This window comes from Pinus tabuliformis, chromosome 9 (genome assembly GCF_031772625.1).
Source record: "Pinus tabuliformis cultivar Carrire ecotype Pingquan chromosome 9, CPIR1, whole genome shotgun sequence".
In the NCBI taxonomy this organism is placed as follows: Eukaryota; Viridiplantae; Streptophyta; class Pinopsida; order Pinales; family Pinaceae; genus Pinus; species Pinus tabuliformis.
The window spans coordinates 1,208,511,173-1,208,533,210 of NC_142307.1; the positions used below are offsets into that span (position 1 = coordinate 1,208,511,173).

The 22,038-nt window shown below is 34.9% G+C and overlaps 1 pseudogene; it reads right to left on the reverse strand.

Moving 5' to 3' along the window:
• Nucleotides 1–1,097: 1,097 nt before the first annotated feature.
• LOC149152889 (O-fucosyltransferase 19-like) lies at nt 1,098–2,854 on the reverse strand (annotated as a pseudogene).
• Between the last annotated feature and the right edge of the window lie 19,184 nt (nt 2,855–22,038).

Genomic DNA, 22,038 nt, shown 5'->3' on the forward strand with positions numbered 1-22,038 from the left:
TTTAGGAGCTCTCTGTAGATGAAAACTAATATATGGATGAAGATCTCTTCTCTCCAAGCTTGATGATAATTAAAACCACAACATATGATATCAACAAAAGGAGAAAATTTGCTGAGCAGGGTTTGAGGGATAAACAAAATAATGTGAAACAAGAATATAAATTTCGTCGATTTTTAAGTGTCATATAATTAGGTAGCATAAATTTATTTGATGTTCCTTCACACTCTCATATATGTTTGTTTCATTTGCAAATTACCGATGTGAAAAAACTTATTATTTTTTCTCAGACTTTAAAGTTCGGTGGCTGTGGGAAAGATTTCTTAAATTCCCACCACAAAGGATGAAACCAGCTTCCTAAATTATGATGCTCCCCAACTAGTATGGAAACAATTGGCAATAGAAGCATATTTAGGTTGCAATGCTAGGAGGATATCATCTAAGTCAAATTATACTAGATCATGCAACATTCTAAGAAATAGTTTAATTAGTAGTGTGCAAAGGGTGGATGTGTTGGTTGGCTGTAAATGGTTGTCAAAAAAAGAATTCTTTCCTCAATAGCTATGGCAAAGCATCACTCATATACGCATAATTTTGTTCAAAGAATGGATATAGAATTTCATTGAATGCATAAATTCCAATGACAACATCAACCATACAACAAAGAATGAATTTGTTGTTGTGTCTGGATGGTAAGGCTACTACCTACGACTTCTCCCCTGTTCAGTTTCAAAGAATATTAAAGAATACATATTAACTCCCTACTTTCCTTTCTAAAGCTTGTTAAAGGGTTAGATTTCAAAACCCTCGGAAATACCAGTAGGAAGTAAGAATTTGTGTTGATAAGGAAATATAATTTCTTATTACTTTGTCCTTTAACCCCTTACAATCTATTTGACAGAAGCATGGTTATTTGAGCTTTGGATTGCAGATAATTGAGCATCAACATCATGTCCTACATGTACATCTCCATTGAGCTAGTGAACACCCATCGACAAGCTCATCATGCTAACAATTAGACCCAAACCAATTCACCTTTGTGCTGCAATTTATAGTACAATACCAGAGTATCTGAAATATAATATATAGTTGGGCTATGCTTATGCATAGTATAGTTCCCTCAACAGTCTTCGATTTTTGTTATGAATTTCACACATAAAACTAGGGAAAATATTTTCATAGAATTTTTCCTCCAATCTTGGCAAATCACTAGCTTCTCTTGGATAAGGAGCTCCAACTTGGTTAAAATGTGTGGCCTTCACTTTGGATGCAAAGTTATTCCAAGAAATATGTCCTTAATCCATTTCATCTATCAATTTGATCATATTTTCCCTAATGACAGAAGAAATCACAATCATTACAAGTGCCCTTCATTTTTCTATTGTTATATAGAATGCAAAATTCCTTCTACCAATTATTTTTTTAATCAAGGAAAAATACCAATCATTTGATTCAAGCTAGTAAGTAAAATGGGTAAAGCTCTTACCTATCAGGATTTATAGTTTTCCTGAAACCTTCAAACCATCTATGCCCTTGAACAACCTTTTCCATGTTTCCATTATAAGTATACAAAAACACATAAGCTCTAGTGCTAAAATACAGTCCAATGCAACAAGTCTATTCTGATAGTTTTTAAAAGGTTCAAGCTCCTCTTCTGTAGCAAGAGTTAAATTTGAAAACATTTTGGAAGTCATATGTAGAGCTCTTATGCTACAACTACCATAAATTTCCCCTACTGCAATATAAATGTTTGTTGTTGGTGAATAGCCCAAGGCTTTCAAGAAAAGAGAAGTCTCATGTGGAGTTAAGGAAAGCCTCCCTGCATTTGCTTTTCTTCACCATTAATGTCCTACTCCTTCCAGTTCTTTACATTGTACTGCATTTGATGCAACTTCTCTACTTCATCTAATGTAAGGTTGTGTGCACAACGAGTGAATGCCAACATGTCATTCCGATATATACATCGTTACAGATAGAAAATGATTAATTGCTATGAATTAGTTCATATTGTTCTAACTTGATAAAAGATTTAAATGTGTATTGTTGATAACACACATGATTTTTAGTTCATTTTACATACATCAATATTATGACTTCACAAATTTTAAGAACTTAACATGTATAGGTTCAATTTATTGAACCTGATCTAAGTTAACATCATAGTTTATTGTTTTTCTTCTTACCTTAGATGAAGGGAAATGTAAGGCTTCCCATTCTTTCTCATCCTAGCCACCAATTTCTTCCCAAGCTCTTCTATAGACTTTGTGTACCTCAGGGCTTGATAGTTTGTATGACATCTCAACTTTTGAATGGAATTAGGAAGTCCATTATTTGCAAGTCGATAATTTGTATGAGTAAAGTGTATAACCTTATGCTTCTTCAACAAGGGGAGAATTTCTTCCTTGTAGTATGTGTTTTGCATCCAAATGATACATAGTGCAATAAGAAACTTGGAGCATTCTTTTGGATATTAACCAACTTTACAAGATAAAAATCTAAACACTAAAAGAATAGAAGTGTTAGTGATCCAACCTTTGACCATGATATTGGGTCTTTTTGTAAAGGCTCAATTTTCGCATAAGATGCTGATAGAGATTTCACAATTCTGACATCTTCTTTCAATGTTTTAGTAAAATGGTTCCAATCAAATGTATCTTCAAATTCACTGCACAAAACATGAGATTAATATCATCAAGATGGTTTGAAATATTTGAGTTAGTGCTAAATGTTGATTAACTTCCAAAGGAAATGCATTCAAGTAAGAAAACCTTGAATTAGTCCAAAAAGAGGTGTGATCCAAAGAAGGAAGAACAAGAGTTGATTCTTTCCTCAATAGATATGGCCAAGCATCACTCATATATGCATACTTTTGTTCAAATAATGGATATAGAATTTCATTGAATGCAATAATTCCAATGAAAATATCAACCATACAAAAAAGAATGAATTGGTTGTTGTGTCTCGCATGGCAATCACACTACAAACAACTTGTCTCTTGTTCAGTTTCAGAGAATATTAAATAATACATATTAACTCCCTTCTTTCCTTTCTAAATCTTGCTAAAGGGTTAGATTTCAAAACGTTTAGAAATACTAGTAGGAAGAGAGAATTTGTGTTGATAAGGAAATAGAATTTCTTATTAATTTCAACTTGCCAAATTACCAAACTAAGTAATGATATTTCTTAGTACATGAGTGGAAATATAAAATGGGAGTTCCGTCTCATTGTCATGGGTGAACTCTGTCTCGATATGACAAGGAGAAATTCAGTGAGACTACAATGATCAAGGTTTGGTATAATCACAAGAAGGATCTCTCGAATGGAGTTTTTTCTTGCATTGATTATTGTAACACTATTTGAAAATTATCTCATACAAAACTATGTGACTGCAAGCATAAACAATTACTTGCCTTTTGTGATAACCATGTTTTTGACAAAGAAAAATGGACAAAGGAAAAAGTAGAGGGGATTAGTAAAATATTTGATGTGTATCAGTTTATGTTCAATGTATCTAGGATGCATACATGTCAAAAATAAACTTGGATATTTACTGACATTTTCATAAGATAGATCAAATTTCTACTTGACTCATTTCCTCATATTGGCCATAATTTTACAAAACATGTCGAATAGGGGTTACATTGAGTATAGTATTACCAACAATTTGCGTAATGTAGTGTTGTTGGGTGGTATGCCAATGGTGACACATCATGTGATCAGATGACACTGACATAGGTGGTATTTCGGGCATAGTTATTGAACGCTATGTGTAGAAGATTTCAAGAGAAGCTATGCATGAAATATTTTATTTGTGCAATGTAAAGCTATTAATATTTTTCAAATACAATGAGTTGACAATATTTTTGGAGTTAGCATTCTCCTTGTGGTCTAGAGGCCAGAGTAAGTCCAAATTCATTGGACAAACTTTACAAGCATGCTATTTATGAAATTTGTAAGTTCCTATTATTTGGGAGGTTCATTTACCATTGTAGCATCTATTTCAAGTTGCATTTCCATTAATACAAAGCTCCTCTAGTTAACAGGTGCACCTAGTTGTGAATGCTGTTAGTATTAGCAGAATTGCGGAATTATTCCCAGTACACAAATTGGAGATTGATCAAAACTATGTGTCCATGGAAGAAACCAAAATCATCTCAGCTTCATTTTTTGAGTAAATTCAGAAAGGACACTTATTTTTGGTGAATCTGGCTAGCTAGCATTTCCTTAGAAAAGTTATGGAAAAGGTATTGTACAATATTAAACATGAATAAACCTAACTGCAGATGGTGATTGCCCATATTCTTATTTAATGGGCATGCCCTTATTTATGAATCACCATGTTCTTGTTTCTTCTTGTCATGTTGTAGCTTGAAGTTGGGTGGAAGTCATTGTTAAGTATATTGCTTCAATGCCATGTTTATAGGTTCCTGAATTACTATTTCCTGTCATTATATCCACTCCTATCTAAGTGAAACAATCCTCATAAATTCATAAGCTACTTCAGTTGTGGAGATAAAATTCAGAGAAAACAACAATCCTGATAAACTCGTATGTTACAACAAACACAACTCTAATTGTGAAGATGGAATTAAGAGAAAATAACAATTCTCATAAAATCACATCCTACAACAATTTTGAATATAGAATTGAGTGAAAAACAAGCATCCTCATAAACTTTTATGCTATTGCATTAGAACTACGCAGATGGAATTTAGATAAAGCAAATATCCCCCTCGGACATAACGGTGTGTTGCTTGTAATGAGAAGATATGGATCAAGATTTCAGCTCTTAAAATTTTGAATAATTTCATATGGAAATGGAGAAAATTGTTCAGCACAACATATGGTGCACACCAAACTTTTTCCATTATCAAAATCAATACTCTAATCTCTTTTTATTTGAAACTTTCAAATATATCACATATTTTTATGAGTTTGTATTTTTATGAATAAAGTCATGGTGGTTAAATTTCCAGAGTATTGTTAAATCTGCAATCCACTCATAATTAAAAATATAAACATGAAAACGAACATGAGCTATCCAAAAAAATATTAAGCACAGATAGAGAATTAAAGTAGCAAACAAAACAATGAAATTTCCTCATATAAGATGTATTTTTATGAAAAAGTTCATGTTCGTCAAATATTTTGAAATCTACAATTCAACCATAACTAACCATCCAAACATGAAAAAAAAATTAAAAAAAATCTAACAATTTAAGTATAAATATGAAACTAAAGTAGCCAACAAAACCCTAGTTGTGAACCACATTCTTCTGTTTTTATATGGTATTTGTTATTTTCTGCCCAACTATGTTTTTGAATAAATTAAAATTCTTTGTTTATTCATATGTCTTGAGGAAAAAAACTAAAACATGAAGATAAAATAGATATGGAAAGATAAATTGCTGAGCTTATTCCAATTCTAGATTTTGTAAATATATCAGAACTCCAAGGATAACAACTAGGTATATTATTTGACTTCGTTGTTGTGGTTCATGAGATTCCGAGATAGTAGCGAGTTCAAAAAATTAACCAAAATGATGTTCATTAGATTATACTTAGGACAAACCCTAGAAGCACTCAATGGGTTCTTTACCTCTAAATAGAATTCCTTGAGCATGAACCCACGCTACAAAAGTAGCAATAATAAATTTTCTTTATTTTTACAATATACAAGAATCAAAATTACATTTCATATTTATGAAGGCTGAACCTAGTTACACATTTCAACACTCCATCTTAACTAGGGAGGTATTCATAATGGTACATGGACATTCTCAAACAAAAGATATCTCATAAGAAGAGTTGGATTGGTAAGCCATCTCATAAGCTATCATTTAAGCTTATCTCTTTGCATTATACCAACCAACATTGTCACATAACAAGGCCTTGACTAACAACTCTATCTCTCCACAAGATCAGAGCATAATGCTTGCGAGACCAATGACTGATAGACACCATCATGATTGTCTCTCAAGGCACATACCCCACCCGGGTTTTCACATGGTATGTATTTTTAGGAAAATTCCTATATTGGAATAACACATCCTAAGGAATTGCCTCTTCGACTACTCTTACATCTTGGATTCCCTACCTCATCATCAAAGAGTATCAGAAACCAGATTCTTACCCAATCCTCCATAATTGCTTCTCAAAGTGAAGACAAGAATGATTTGTCTATCTCTCCCTTTCAACTAGGGAGGATATATCAAGCAACCCAAGCTTGTCTCTCAAATATGCAAGCTTCTTATTATCAAGAGATTTTGTCAAGGTGTCAACTACCTTCTCATCAATGGAGATATACCATAGCTACAACACTCCATCTTGCACCAAATTTCATATGTAGTGATACCTTTTATTTATGTTCTTTTTATTTTCATGGAACATTGGGTCTTCAGACAACCTTATAAAACTTGTGTTATCACATTGTATCATCATAGGGTCCATCAATCCTTCAAACAAGTCGGAAAACAAATTCCTCAACTAGAGAACTTCTCTGCTTAATTCACATACTGTAATGTATTCATCCTTAGAACTACTCAAAGCAACTGATTCATGATTTCTACTCATCTAGTATCATGGAGGATCCCAAAATAAAACATCTTCCAGTAGTTCTTCTCCCATCCTTATTGCTGCCTCCCTAGTCATAATTTGTATATATAATCAAGTGGATATCATTCTTTCTATCATACTTTATGCAGTGGTGTATTGTTCCTTGCAGATATCTCAGTATATGCTTGAATGCTATCTAATGATCATGCTTTGGCTCTACCTATACTTGAATGAGAATATTCATTGCAAAACAAATGTTTGGGCAAGTATTTACCAAATACATCAGTGAGCCACCCAATTGTCTATATGTTTTTGGATCCGTAGGGCTTGAACCAAAACTTCTTAGCCTCTTCGAATTTGTGATCATAGGGGTTTTCATAGGTTTGAAATCCATGATGCCAAACCTTTCAACATCTCGATCACATATTTTCCTTGACTTAGATGTATTTCATTAGGTCCTTGCTAAACTTCCAAGCCCAAATAATAGTGCATCAACCCTAGGTATTTCATATCGAATTCTGCTGCCAATCACTTGTTACACTCTTGAATACGATCTTCCACATTTTTCATGAGAAGATCATCCACATATAGAAGAATGATTATGGGCTCATTCTGCACAACCTTGATATAGAGATTCAGACTAGAAAAACTCTTCGAGAAGCCCAATATTTGTAATAATGTGTCCATCCTTTCATACCAAGCCCTTGGTTTTTGCTTAAGGTCATAAAAGTGCCTTCTGCATCCTGTAGAAACAAGTCTCTCTATCTTTTACTTCAAATCCCAATGGTTTTTTTTATATAGACTTCTTCATCGATAGTACCATTCAGGAATGTTGTCTTGACATCCATTTGATGGATGTTACATCCCATCGATGCTGCCAAAGAGACCAACGATAATATAGTTGTATACCTTGTTGTAGGTGCAAATGTCTCTTCGTAATTGATGCCTTTTTGTTGGGAGAAACTCCTAGCCACAAATATTTCATTATATTTATCAATACTTCCATCTGCTACATGTTTAATCTTGTAGATCCACTTGGAAGTTACCATAGAGTAGACTTCAAGCCTAGGAATGATTTCCCAAACCCCATTCTTCATTATTGATTGATATTATTCATTCATGGCATCTTTCCATTCTTGATGTTTCATAACCACTTCAAAGGTTGATGGTTCTGCTTCAATTAACATTTTCATATAGGATGCATACCCAAAATATGTTTTAGGCTTCTTACTTTCCCTAAAGGTACCCTTAGTTGCTCCAAGTCCCTTCACATCTAGAAGAGTAGACTTTAACCAATTAGGTCTCTTTCTACTTTATGGCATGATGACCTTTTTCACATGTTCACTTGGACCTACTTCTTCATGATTTGAATCCTCTTCCTCCCTAGTGCATTCTTCTTCAAATATTGGAAGTTCTTCATCATCACAGTCAATCGGGAGGTCCTTTGATTTCTTGAATGAAACAATTTCATCAAATATTACATCTCAATTTACTTTTATTCAATACCCTTCCTTTATATAGATCCTTTATGACTTCGAAGTGTTACTATAGCCAACAAATATTCCCTTCATGCTTGTAGGATCCAACTCCTTTCTCTTATCTTTTAGAATGTGAACATGGACACAAAAACCAAATAATTAGAGATGGTATGTGCTTGGTTTCTTCCCAATGAAAGCTTCCTCAAGAGTCATGTTGTCTATTGATTTGTGACGACTTCAATTTTGAACATACACAACAGTTTTCATTGCTTCACCCCACAGAAATTTGGGCAAGTCTTGATCATGTAACATGGCTCTAGCTCTTGGATACATCATTAAGATCTGGAGAATATCTATTGACGCATCCCCTGATGATGGCCTCACCTGGTAGTTTGAAACGTTGGGTTCACAAAACTCTATAACAAGTCATTCCTCCTCTATCTAAAACTATCCTCACATGTATGGATTCATTATTTAACAACAAGTAACTATTCAAACATCTAACAAAAAGCAATCAACTGTAAGCTTAAGATCTATAATAACACTATTCCATAATGAACAACAACCAAATACTTAAACTAACCCAATAAATTCAGTAAACATTAACACACAGATGTAAAAGACAACAAGATCTAGAATCTAGTTTGAATGAAAAAATTAAATCGTAACAATCAATACTCACAACAATCAGAATAATTCTAGTTTCATGAAATAATAGTAATGAACAATTGTACAAGTAAAGATAAATAAATATAATGCAATTAAAGCGGTAAATCTCCTATCGACTGGCCCAGAGTCTCCAGAAGTCACTGCCGAAAGACACTCAGAATTCGATTATAGGTAAAACATAGTCTTCTTCATTAAACTTGATAATAGAGTTACAACATCATAGTAATGAGAGTACTCTGTGTCAAAAATGAATAGTTACAATCTCCAAATTTCTAGCTAGCTGTTCATTTCACCTGTTGGCTTTATATAACCTAGGAAAGACAAATAGATAGAAGTGAATCCTCAGGATTAGGAGATCCTGAGGATTTTGCAACCGACAATCTGATTTCATCATAGAATAGACTTGGTTCTCCTAGTCTTCCACTGGCCTTCGTAATCGAGACATTGTCCTTTTTCCTTTCTTGGTCGTTGTTGTTCCATCATTTGAACAACAATCATTCAATTCATGTTCCTCCATATAAAGATAGCGAAAGTTACTTTTTCATGTCCAAATTTACCCAATTCATTAATGATTGATTTTATATAACTTCTACAATTGTTTCTTCTATATTTATTCCTAAAATGAGTATAAACACATAAATACAAATGATTAATTAAGCTAATATGAGGATAAAACATACCTTTTTCCATGGCCCAACACCATGGAAGAAAAATAGTAAGGGGTTATGTAGAGGAAGCTAAAAGAGATCGAGTCTTTGCAATTTCGTAAGGTATGTTCAATAAAAGTTATGATATACAAGGGATCAGATATAACACTATAGTGGTATGAGAAGTCACCAGTCACAACTTCTGGTTCCATGATGAAAGAATAAGCGTTAAGGGCTAAGCGCCAAGGGGCTAAAGGCATCGACATTTTGAGATTTCATAATTTTCTTTTAATAGAAGTTATGATGAGTTATGGCTCTAATACACTCATACAAAGTGTTAAAGGATGCATGGGTCAGTAGCTGTTAAGTGTGTGCAAAGAAATTGGTTAATAGACTTAATGGCAACTCTAGAAATAACTGGGTCAAGACAACAAGGACAATGATTCACAGAGGATAATTGTTGGGTGTGTTACGATGTTGGAAGAAAGCCATCTCTAAGCTCCTGAAAATGCATTCTAAAGCAAAGAATTCCATTATCTTTGGCCTTTGTCAATCTGAACTCATAAAGGTTATGCACTGTAAGTTTTCCTAGGAAGTGTGAGTGAAGCTCAATTAGAGTCATGAAGGAGATGAAAAATTCAAGTAGGCAAAACATCAAATTTTCAAAATGAGGTTTGAAATTTTAAAAATGAGTGAAGAAGAAAGCATAGAATAATACTTTCTCAGAGTTAATGGAGTAACCAATATGATTAGAGGATTTGGTGAAGATGTGAAGGAAGATATGATTGTTCAAAAAGTCTTAAGATCCCTACTCATTAGATTTAATGCCAAAGTCTCATCTATTAAATAAATGGTTAATTTAAAGGATCTCAAGACGTACCAGTTGCTTGGTACTCTCACAACCTATGAGATGAGAGTAGGAAGAGAGAAGTGTGAACCTAAGGAGCCAACATTCAAAGTGTCCAAGAAGGCCAAGGAGAACCAAGATCGTCAAGACTGCTCCAACAATGAATCTGATCAGGGGATGGCTCAATTTTCTAGGAAATTGAACTGTGGCTCAGGGAAATATAAAGGGAAGTTTCCCTTTAAATGCTTTGACTATGGGAGAGTCAGACATTTCTTGTCCAAGTGCCTTTACAAAGAAAATACTGAAAAGGAAGACAATCAAAAGTTTAGAAACGAATCTCAAAAACATTAGAAGAAGAAGTTATATAAGAAAAAGGGGTTCTACTCCAAAGAGGATAGTTCAACATAATAGTCATATAGTGAAAAATATTCAGAAGATGATTTAGAAAAGTATTTACTTATGGCATTTGGAGTAGAATTCAAGAAAAAAAATATTATTGATTCTGAAGAGGAAGAAGTAGTGGATTTTGAAGGGGAACTGATCAGTGCTCTTGATGAGTTAAAGAAGGTCAGGAAAAAGAACATTCAACTAAAAGAACAACTGCAACATGCTAAAGAAGGTTTGTAGAACTCATACAACGAATAGTTTGTCTATCAAGAAGAAAAACTTGAAGAAGCCATTAAAATAAAGGATAGATTAGCTCTTCTACTAGAAGAAAAACAGGGAACATGTGAGAGAATAGAAGAAGAGAACACACATTTAAAACAAGAGATTTTCAAGGTGCAGAAGGAAAAAATCACAAAAACATGAAAAGATGAATTTTTTCCTTTGAAAGTCAAATTAGAAGAATTTAAGTGAAGGGAAGAAGTTCTTCATGATTTGATCCATGAATGGGAAGAAAACTGTCAAGTCTCGAGGCATAGGTATTTTGCTTGAGGACGGATCTTGAGAGAATGGAGACTAAGAAAAGTTCAAATGAAAAATTTGTAGAAGCCACAAGAAAGCTAGATCAGATTCTAAACAATCAAAGGTCTGCAGGAAACAAAACATGTATGGGATACTCAAGAACACAGGAATATTCTCTGGGAAAGTTAAACTTCAAGTCCGCGGGATTTGAGAAACTGCAGATCCATGCAAAAAAGCTTCAAGAAAGATTGAATGAATACAAAAGGGAATCAATACAATGAGGAGATCATCATTGGAATAATATCTTCATCTGCCCCAAGGAGCCACACCAACAGAGAATGAATCAATTAGCTAGAGAACAAAGGTATCGATATGCAAAAATTCATAAACCTTCCAACAATAGGTACATTATTTATTATATGGTTATTGTTATAAGTGTCACATCTTTGGACATAATGTTGTTGATTATAGAAAGGTCAAATTTGAAAGAGATGAAAATTCAAGATATGATAAGTATCAAAATTTTAGATCTCAAAACTCTCATCTCAGAGATTAAAATGCTTTCTCTCCCCTGTTTAGTGTTGTTGAGTGTTTTAAATATAATAATTTTGTGCACAAGGAAAATGAATGCAGAAGCAGGTTTGAGTACCTATCTAAGCCTCATAATATTCAACATCCAACTTCTCAAAAGGATAAGGAGAATTGGAAACGAAAAATTGAAAATAGCATGCAATGTGGACTTTCGCTATCTGCACATAATCAAGAGAACAAATGGTATGTGGATAGTGGTTGTTCCAAGAATATGATTGGGGATAAGAGCAAATTTCTATCATTAAAATAAAAGGACATAGGGAACAATGTCACTTTCGATAATAATTCCCCAATAAGAATTAAGGTTAAAGGCATAGTCAGTATGGATCAAAAGATGAAAGCTCAAAATGTGTTGTACATGGAAGGTCTCAAGCACAAATTTCTTAGTGTAAGCTATATGTGTGATAATGGATTTAATGTGACTTTTCAATCCAAGGACTATGAGATCCGAAATGAATAAAATGGAAAGATGGTGGAAAAAGTAGTCAGAAATCACAATAGTGTATATGTGTTTGATGACTCAGTAAGCAGTTATTTGAGAAAAACAAATGAAGCATGATTATGGCACAAAAGACTTGAGCATATAAATTTTGATAGTTTGATTAGAGTCAGCAAGGTGGGAGCGGTGAGAGATTTTCCAAGGCTACCAAGGCCTAATAATTCAATATGTAACCCATGAAAAGTTAAAATACTAGAACTCATTTCAAGTCAAAAGAGTTCTTTTAAACTAGACCACTAGACTTGATTCACAAAGATATATGTGGCCCAACTAGAGCAAAAATCCCAAGAGGAGAAAGGTATTATATGCTACTCATTGATGATTTTACCAGGGCCACTTGGATTGTGCTCTTAAAAGAAATATCAGAAGCATTTAAGCACTTTAAAATGTTTAAAGCTCAAGTGGAAAATGAGAAAGGTTTAAATATTAAATGCTTAAGATTAGACAGAGGAGGAATATACACTTCAATGGAGTTTGAAGAATTATGTAAACAACATGGCATTAGGAGGCAATATTCAGTGGCTAGAACTTCACAACAAAATGGACTAGTTGAGAGAATGAATAAAACAACCCACGAAATGGCGAGAGCTATGTTGGATGACACAGATGTATCCCACATTTTATGGGGAGAAGTAGTATAAGAAGCAGTGTCCCTATCAAACAGAACTCAACTTAGGGATAATAGTAATAAAATTCCCTGAGTTGTGGAAGGGAAGCCATGCACCTATTAAACACTTGAAGGTGTTTAGGATAAAATGGTTTATCAAAAGGAATGATAAAAATCTAGGAAATGTTGACTCCTGTGATGATGAGGGTATGTTACTAGGGTACTTTGCTCGAAGTAAAGGATATAAGTGTTAAAATAAATTGAAAATGAAGGTTTATAATTGTACTAATGTAATAATAGATGAAATAGCTTCACAACTTGATTCCTACAAAGGAAATATGAACTTAGATGAAGAAGAAATTTTAGGTATGAGGCCCTTAGATCAAGAAGAAGCATATTCAAACAATGAAGGTGAGAAAATGAGCACAACTCCAAGGCCCAAAACACTTTCTAGGTATGTACAGAAAGAACATCCTAAGAGTCATATTCTTGGATATCAAAGACATGGCATTTAGGCTAGGAGGAAACTTATTGGTAGTTCAAGTTATGAAAACCTTGCTTTTTTATCTCACATTGAGCCGAAAAATCTCATCCAGGCAAGTGAGGACAAATTCTGGGTGAGATCTATGAATGAAGAAATTGACCAAATTGAAAAGAATGGCACTTGAGAGCTTGTTCCAAGACCTAGAGATACAAATGTCATTGGAACCAAATGGGCTTACAAAAACAAGCTAAATGATTAGGGTCAAGTAATTAGGAACAAGGCTCGTTGGTCTACAAAGGATATGCCCAGATATAAGGGGTAGATTTCAAGGAAACATTTGCACCAGTAGCAAGACTCGAAGCTATTAGAATATTTCTTGCCTTTTCCAGTCAAAAAAATATCAAGGTATATTAGATGGATGTGAAGTTGTCATTTCTCAAAGGAGATCTGAAAGAAGACTTTTATACTGAGAAGCCAAAAGGCTTCATGCTTACTAAAGATAATGAATTTGTGTGCAAATTGAAAAAGGCCCTATATGGTCTCAAATAGGCTCCAAGAGAATGGTACGCAAGAATAAATTGATACCTTTAGTAACAAGGCTTTAAGAAAGGTACTTTAGACAACAATTTATACATCAAGTTTGAAGGTGGTCATCTACTAATTGTAGTAGTATACGTGGATGATATAATCTTTGGCAATGACATGGAACAATTGGGACATCTATTTGCGAACTGTATGTACACATAGTTCGAAATGTCCATGACCATAGAGTTGTATTTATTCTTTGGATTGAAAACTTATAGGTCTAAAAAATGGAGTGTTTATTTACCAATCCAAGTACCTACAAGAAACTCTAAAGAAGTTTGGGTTGGAAGACTGCAATCCAGTTAGCATACCTATGGTTATAGGCTTAAAATTGTGCAAGGAAGATGAGACACCATTGGTAAATTAGACTGAATATATATCCATGATAGGAAGCTTGTTGTATCTCATAGCTTCGCGACGAGATATCATGCAAGCGGTGGGTCTTGTGGCCAGATTTCAAGCGTTCCCTTGTTAAAGTGACATTATAGCTATCAAAAGGGTTTTTCATGGGACAACAAATTATGGACTGTGGTATGCTAAAAGAAGAGAATTTATTACATTGATTTTGATTGGGAAGGCAACATTGATGACAGGAAGAGAACCTCAGGTGCAACATTATTTTCTGGAAAATGCTTAGTGTCATGGGTTAGCAAGAAACAAGCCTCAATTTCTTTATCGATGAAGTAGAGTATATTGCAACTACCACTTGTGGCTTGCAAATTATATGGATGAAATAGACCTTGAAGGATATTAAGGTAGAGTTGACTGAACCTATTGCAATCATGTGTGATAATACAAGTGCCATTAGTATCTCTAAGAATCTTGTCATGCATTCAAATACAAAGCATATCCCTATCAAGTTCCATTTCTTAAGGGAACAGGTTGTAGCCAATGTTGTTAGACTTGAATATGTGACTGCTAAAGACCAACTTGCAGATATCTTTACTAAGTCACTAGCAAGAGAACCCTTTGAATATCTCAGGCAGTAGATAGGAGTTGTGACTCCTCCTCCCAGATGACTCAATTTTTGGCGTGTGTTGGAAGTTACTCATCATGTGGGATCAATGGAAGAGTAGGTTCTAGTGGTTTAGGGGGAGTATTCAAGGGCATCCTTTGCCATTGATGCCCAAGGGGGAGAAGATTATTGGAGAAAATGAGAAGAATAGCAGTAAATAATACCATGCCTCATTTCAGGGGTACCATATGTTGTTTCCATCAATGCCAAAGGGGGATATTGTTGGACAATTGGAATTATCTGGATGGATTGTGGCATTTGGTATGTTGGCATTGATGTCAATTGGGATAAAATTGAGGAAAAATGTTTTCAACCATGTTTCAGGTAATAGATGGGATCAAAGCCTACGTTTGACCTTCTCCATTGGAAAGTTCTTTGAAAGAGATTTCCAATAGTATGTGGAATTCTACGAATGGCCATGGGTATCAAACGTTATTGACAACCGAAGTAAATGACCTTGGAATCCTTTAAAGTAGGTCAAATATCAGGAGCCAAATTTTTGAAGTCCAAATATTGAAGGTAGGGAGCCATCAAGACCTCGAAAGTATATTTAAAATAAACCCAAAAGGACCAGTCGAATAATCAGAGTTGATTTTTGGAAGTTTGGGACCTCGAGAGCCTAGAGATTTCAGAACCTAACATATTAGAGCAAGTCACAATATCAGAGTTTAGAGCATATGGCACATAAAGGCATATCGGAACCTCAAAGCATAGGGCCATCAGAACCTTGGAATATCATAAGTCCTTAAAAATTTCATTTCTTCGGAAGCACCAAGGTTTCTGAAGGAGAGGAATTACAAAGAAATTCAGTGAAAAACCAAGGACCAAGAAGACCGTATCTCTCTCCGCTAATAGACACGTGGCAATACCTGATTGGCCCCTCAAGAGATGACGAGGAAGATAACATCAACATGGTGTGACTGTACGGTTGACATGTGGCAGTGAGATTTAGAATTTTTGGTATCCTAATGGGGAAAATATGGTTAACACATGTCACCACTAAGGTGGCACCATGTGAAGTGATGACATCATCTTAGAGCTGGGCATATCGGATGTTAGAGTTTTCGTAACTCCTGTCTAATTGCTTTGTGAAAATTTTTGATCTGATAAACGGGCTCCAATGTGGACTGACACATGGTCATGTGAGATCAAAAGGACCAAGTGGGAAGAGATGACCTTAACACCTAAGTGCTAAAAAGACGCTTGGGAAGTACATTTCGGAGGTCAAAATTTTGGGGACCTCTCTAATTGAGTTATGAGAGAGTTTCGATATGCAGGAGCTTGGATGTGTTGACACTTGGTCAAAGAACCCCAAAAGAACATGGGGAGAGAGATATACATAGGGAGATAGGCCTTGACAGGATCTAAAGGCCTCAGCACCTATAAGCTAAGTCATCAGTCATAGGGCCCAGTAACATGGAAGAAAAATAGTAAGGGGATAAGCAAAGGAAGCTAAAATAAATTGAGGCTTTGCAGTTTTGTAATGTCCATTCAATAAAATTTACAATATATAGGGGCTCCGATATAACACTATAGTGGTATAAGAAGTCATCGGTCACAGCTCCTAGTTCTATGATGAAAGAATAGGTGATAAGGGCTAAGTGCCAAGGGGATAAAGGCATTGACATTATGAGATTTTGTAATGTTCTTTTAATATAAGTTACGGTGAGTTATGGCTTCGATACACCTGTATAAAGTGTTAAAGGATGAATGGGATGGAAACTATTGAGTAAATGTGTGCAGAGAAGTTGGTTGTTGGAGTTAATGGGAACTCCAAAAATAATTGGGTCAAGACAACAAGGACAATGATCCACAAAGAAAAATTGATTGGCGCGTTCTAATGTTGGAATAAATCCATCTCTGATCTCCCATGCATGCATTATAAACTTAAATAAGAAATAGAGAGGCCATGTTGTGGTACAAGAAAGCTATGCGAAGCCATGAATAAGAATTAAGAGTATCATTGGAGTGTGTAGGTGGACTGAGATTAAATTCTCAACATGGACGATCACATAGAGCATTGGTGAAGCACTTAGGAGCCCATCCTAATGTTTAAATTCAACAAGAAAACTCATTTAGTAGATGCAACATTAGTATGAAGTTTTCATACATAGTACACTCGGGCAATGTGGAAATAGGTGACAGAGACAACATTTTGCAGAGTGTAGTAGAGGATCAAAACCAATGGTTTCCATCGAGTAAAGTGGGCGAAGAGAGTATTGCTACATGTGCTGAAGAATGTAGAGTAGAGTGTGTGAGAGGAGAGAAACTAGCCCAAGTGTTGAACTGGATCAGAGTGTTAAAGAGAGCCTCTGGAATAGACGGTAGATTTTAGAGAATAGGGAGATATTGTGTGAGGCTAAGAGAGCCTGCAGAACAATAGAGGATCGAGATCAGAAGTTGATTTTGTAGTAAACCAGATTGGTTTTCTGTATTTATATGTGCCTATATTTTTAGTTTGGAAATATTATGAAAGGTAGAACATTGTCTAGAGTAGGTGGTGGCCTACATTCTTAAGAGGTTGGTGCCTCTTGGAAAATAGGTGCTTGTTATCCTAAGGGGGTTGGTGCCTCTTATGAGTGGGTGCTCACAAAAAAATTGATGTAATTAAGTATGTGATTAATTTACATAATAACAACAAACATATTGGTGGTTTTTTCCCTTTCAATTTCCACGTGAAAATACCAGTGACAATATGTGTATGTTGTTCATGTGATGGATTTTATATACATATGAATGTATCATATTTATACTCATTTGCATTATGTCTGAATGCCCTCATAAGTAATAGATAATAGAGGAAAGAAATAAAGACATATTCATATAAAGCTTTAAGAACCTCACTATTACTGATTCACCCCTCCCCCCCATCTCAATAATTCCTTATTCCAATAGGAAGTTTGATATAGTTTCAAATTATCTACATTCACAACTAAGTAAATGTGCATGTATCAGGTAGACTAACTTTATAGGCATTATCTCCCACATTTTCCAGCATCTTAGATGGCCCATATCATAGAGGCTTGATTTTCTTACTAGGACCCTGTAGCATCTCCTTTTTCAACTATAACAATACTCTTTCTCCCACTTATATTGACTTCTCTATTTTTTACTAATCATGCATAGCCTTATATTTTTCTTGTGACTTTTTCAACCTTTATTGTACTTGTATATGGATTTTCCTAATCTTCTAAATAATTTTTTCTTCCCTGAAGGCATCCCCAGTAATATCCTCCCTCACACCTCCTTACTTCCCATATTCAATATCCAAATGTGAAGGTGGAAAATATCTAAAACAAGTTTCAAATGGTGACTCACTAGTAGAAGTTTGGACTGCTCTATTGATGACCCTTAGTATTGCAACAACAATGTTGCAACTCCCAAGGCTCTTCGCTTTAATTATCAACATGTGATTCATATGAGCTTAAGAGGGACTAACACTATATGTTCAATAGGAACTATATATTTCTCTTATTTATTTTTATGCAGATGGAAGCATTGAAATCATGGCTAGATGCACAAAGACCAAGCTAACTAATTTATGCTACAGGAAAAATACATTTGTAGAAAATAACTTGTTAAAAGGAAAATGGCACACAAATATATGCTAATTGCAATGAAAGAAATAACACTTTCACACTTTTATAATATATAAAATGAAAGGAAAGCATGCTTACAAAATTCTATGCATTTTACAAGGAATGGAAAACCACATCACCGAAACAAAATATTGTGATTCAAAACCCTAATTTGCATGGAAAAGAATTTTTCTAAAGAAAATTTACAAAAGAATCTATGAGTTCTTTATACTTCCAAGTTCCAACATCATTTTATGATTTAATATTCTGAAGAATTAAAATAATGAATTTATTATGAAGCTAAGTGAGAATGGAGGCCTGGTTACTAGTTGTTATAGGAGTCTCTGTTTTGCTACAAGAGACAGTCCAGCGAGCATGTAAACTAGGAAAAATGTAGTTCTGAGAGGCAAGGAATTTATGGAAAGATTAGAAAATGATAACATAAACATGATAAAAGATTTACGACAACCTGATGAAAATTTATAGTTGCAAAACCAAAATATGTGTGTTTCCTATAGCTGCAAAGCTAGTTACACAACAAAAGAAAACAACAGACAATAATGTTTGGAAGTTTGAAACAACAAGATAAATAAAGTGAAATGAAGATCTAAAATGGGATTATCTAGTTCTACTACTATAATCAAATGCACAAATAACCTACAAGAAAAATTTGTTCATAAAATCTTTTGTTTAACCATGCATAAGAACTGTGAAATGGTAACTTTCATAAATACTAGAAAAATGAATAAAAGCATATCACTAACAAAAATATAGGAGGGTTCTAGAGCTTCGAGTGTGGACCTAGAATAAGGATGCTTAGATTCCTTAGAATAAATCCAAATTAAGAGTTGAAATAGAACACTACTTTCTTTAACTAAGAATTTTTCTTACATTATACAATTGAAAAACTTGCTTGGAAATACAATTCTAGTATTTCCTCCTATTCTTCACACTCTTCTCTATATCCCTATTGGTCTACTCGAGACTATTATTTATACAATGTGTGGGGAGAAACCTCCTTGAGAGGAGGACTTCATTTACCTCCAAAAAATCCTAGAAAATGGTGTTTTCTCCGATTCCACCTCACAACAATAGGGAGCATTAAATGCCCTCAACTAGTCGAGTTGAGGCTCTTCTACAATAGGGAACAAGTCCCAAGAATATCTCCAATGTTGGATCCATTGAAATCCATGAAATATCTCTTGAAATCATACACAATAAACATGTTAGGGCACAGCAAATATGAAAAACCTCATTGACCCTTTTAAGAACCCATTAAGCTAGGAAAATGTACCATTAAGTGAAAAAGGTTGTTTCAATATAGTTTTTATGTGCTCAAGAGTTGATTGGTGGGCCTTATAATTTACCTATTTTGGAGGCCCATCATACCACCCTGCTAGTACTGTTTCTCACACTTGATCAACTCACTCTTCTTCTCTTCTATGCTTTTTTTCATTCATCTCCTTGATGACCTACCTGATATGCCAATATGATCTAGTTGTGGTTACCACTACTAGATGGAATCCTGTGTTTTTCTTTATAGACTTGCATTCCCTATATTCTTCTTCATGATCTTGGTGTACTTGGATCCCCAACAGTAAGGGTGGATTTAAACTGAGCCCTATCCACTAAATGCCGAGTATTTAGATGATCCTTTTCTACAAGGTAATTCTTACGAGTATTGTATGCAACCTTTCAGGAGAGTGGTACTCTCTAATCTCATGCTTTGGGTTAACCCTTGTCATTTTCTTTGACAATTCTATGAGCTTTCTTCCCATAATAGTTTGAAATTGTATTCAATATGGAGGATAACTTCTACTTGTCTCTTTTTCCAAATATCCACTATCTTGGGGTCCTCTACAAGGATGGAATGAGTTGTGGTGAGTATGGAGGGTTTTGGATGCTTAGGCCTTATCCATAGTGGTTCTATTATCTAATGTTTTCTTCACTTCCTCCACCCTAATTTCCCCTTTCCTCAACCACGATGCTAGTGATAATAGTTGTCCATCCCCTAGGTATGGGTTTTGATCCCAGATGGGCATGTTGGTAACCTACACAGTTGTGGATGTAGAATTCACCAACCTTAACTTTGTCCTCCATGCTAAATTCTAGTCAAAAATCAATGAACTGTTTAGTATCTTGTAGGTAGATTATTCATCTTTGTGTTATTTAGCTTATTTGGAACTTGCACCACTATTCCTTCAAAAATAATGAATAAGCCCTCGAAGGCTACATACTAATAACAATTTCCACGGAGAGGTGTGCCATTGTGACAACCCTTTTATTAACACTTGTAAATATTATCATGAATTTTGATTTTAGGTAAATAATGCTTAATGCAAATTTATGACTAGCTAAGAAGGGACATAGATTCAAAGGTCTGCAGGAGGAGGAGTTGATTGTAATCGAAATCTACATTTAAGTTATCACCCAAATCCATGTTGGATATTTCCTTGTTGTAGGTAGTTAATGGAGGAAGTGAGATCCTAAATGAGAGGACGAGTTCACAAACTACCTCGTGGGTCATGTTGAAAGAGTCAACATGCAAGAAGGGTGAGGGAAAACAAGAGGAATAATGTGTCATCAAGGAACAGGGGGTAGGACAAGAAGAGAGTGGTGGTGGGGGATGCTCTGAGAAAGGAAGGAGAGATTGGTGTCTCCTTTCCAGGGGTATTCATGTATGTGCATAGGATTGAAAAAACCCTTGGGGATTCCATGTGATTTTGAAAATCTTGTAAGGTGCCTATGTGCTTATGAGGCTTGTATTCAACCAGTGTGTTAATGCCAAAAGAGAGTTTAGTGGAATATGGTTTCTTTAGTGATAGTTAGGTTGAGAAACCTGTGGGCTTGTGAGCTACAAATCATCAAGGTTGCGGATTTGTTCCCAAGGATGATAAAACCACTAGAGAATATGTTGGTTGAGAACTTAGTGAAAGGTTGAGGCACCCTAGAACTAGTGGGATGATAAAAACTAATGTAGCCTTAGGGGCGGGGGGGGGGGGGGGGGGGGGGGGGGGGGGGCAGAGGAGGAATGAGAACATAGGTATGAGCACCATTGAAAAGTTATTGGAAAGTGCTTTCTTATTCCTACAAAAGTAACACAACTAACAAACCTCCTTTTTATTTATACATATATCTCTCTAAGACTAAACTGAGTCTCTTTGTGTGTTGCTCAAACCCTTGTATTATTTTGTTGTTGATTGAGATCCATTATGGTGTTATGGCTGAGAGTTGTCATAAAAACATAATAAATGGGCTTTGTTCCATCCAAGTGAGTGTCTGTACAAGAAATGTCGAGCAATTTACCTCCTCATACTCTAAATATGACTTGGGGGCAGTTGGTTGCATGGAATATTAGCAATGTAATTATCCTATGGTTGGGTGGAGAGTTGAAGTGCCAATCTCAGTCATCATCCATCTTCTTCATAATATAAGTTTCTTAATTTTCTCAATGTTTATCTCAAGATAGTGTAAATGGCTATTGCTATTGTTATATAACTATGTTATTGATGAGGAATGCAAGTCTGTGTTTATGAATGAGATTGATACATGTTTATTGCCATGGTGTGAGAGATATGTG